Below are 1,851 nucleotides of genomic sequence, written 5' to 3' on the forward strand. Positions count from 1 at the left end.
TTTGTAGGTTTAATATACTGAGACTTGAGGGTTTTGATAGCATCTTCGTAGGTATTACACTCAGAAATAGCCTCATATATCTTAGGTGACACAAAATTGATGAGTAGACTTAGTTTATCTAGATCTGTTTTAGGAAGGGCTCCCAAGAAGTTTTCGAAAGTCTTAAACCAGTGTTTCCATTCCTGAGCAGCCGTTGATAAGCTGGGGTCACAGTCTAGCCTCTCAGGTTTCAGTAAACGCTCCATGTTGTGATGTAGTGTAGCTCAGGATCACCACCAGGTAGCCCAGGATTCTATGTTCAATAAATTGTTGTGATAGAAACACAGGCCTTATCTCTAGGCTTTATTGAACATAGAATCTTCATAGTACTTCTGCAACAACAAAATATAATGACTAGTGCATCTAATAATGGCTTCTACAGGGATGGTGATGTCTTGCATATGTCAAGAGAAAAGTTATAACTACAGGCCACATATTTAAACTCACCATGTAATCTGCATCACTAATATAGGGATAGTAGAAGAGAAGAGAATCACACACCATGTGTTGGCGCCCATGACACACCAAACTGTTGTTGTTGTGAAGGGCCCCGAGAGGTGGTGCAGTATTATCCTGCTGCTGCTCCCCACAGGAGCAGTATCACTACAGTACTCTGATGAAGATTTAATTTCCTCGTGTTTACCATATCTGAGTAATTGAAATTTCTCATCGCTGAACTTCATATTGTTTTCTGCAGCCCACTGAAAGATTTGGTTGATGTCCGCCTGGAGCCTTGCAGTGTCTGCAATGGAAGACACTGTCATGCAGATTCGGGTGTCATCTGCAAAGGAAGACACGGTGCTGTGGCTGACATCCTTGTCTATGTCGGATATGAGGATGAGGAACAAGATGGGAGCGAGTACTGTGACTTGTGGAACAGAGTTTTTCACCGTAGCTGCCTCGGACTTTACTCTGTTGACTACTACTCTCTGTGTTCTGTTATTGAGGAAATTATAGATCCAACAACCGACTTTTCCTGTTATTCCTTTAGCACGCATTTTGTGCACTATTACACCATGGTCACACTTGTCGAAGGCTATTGCAAAGTCTGTATATATTACATCTGCATTCTTTTTGTCTTTTAGTGCATCTAGGACCTTGTGGAAAATACTGTATATTTTCCGGAAATACGGTAATTTATAGGTAAATAGATGCCCTATATTGTATTTAATAAAAGTGTATTTTTAAAAAGAGGACAGTCGCCATTGTTAATTTGAATTGGATACAACGTTAGTGTAATGGGAAGGAATTTTCGTGTTCTAGAGGTTAAAATTGGGCTGACACCTCTCAAATAGGAGGCGAAATTTTTGGATGTGCATTCCTGCATAACTTGAGATATCAGACGACTGGACAAGACAGCTCCAGGAACCTCAGATAAGTCTTATGTAGTAACCTGGCCAGTGTTATTTTCATAGATAGACAGTGATGTTTTCTGAGTATGATACACATTAATAAATAATAAATAAATAATAAATAAATAAATAAATAAATCTCCAGTCAAATTGGTGAGTGATATTAAGATATTTTCCTTCTGTTATATAAATGTGTGTATATATAATCCTTTTTTTAATTTTAATATACAGTCCACAAATTTATATATTTACCAGTATTCCTGGAGATGTATAATTCATTTAATTAATAGGTCCAGAGCAACTTGTGGATATGACAGTGGTAGGTATCGAAGGGGGACATTTTTTGCGACCTAGGTGTCCCATATTCCTACTTGTCTAATTGATAAATAATAATTATCTATGTTCATTTACTGTTATGTATATAATGATACATTCAGATAAATGCAATTTTCCACAGCTA

Source organism: Cherax quadricarinatus, chromosome 4 (assembly GCF_038502225.1).
Source record: "Cherax quadricarinatus isolate ZL_2023a chromosome 4, ASM3850222v1, whole genome shotgun sequence".
NCBI lineage: Eukaryota > Metazoa > Arthropoda > Malacostraca > Decapoda > Parastacidae > Cherax > Cherax quadricarinatus.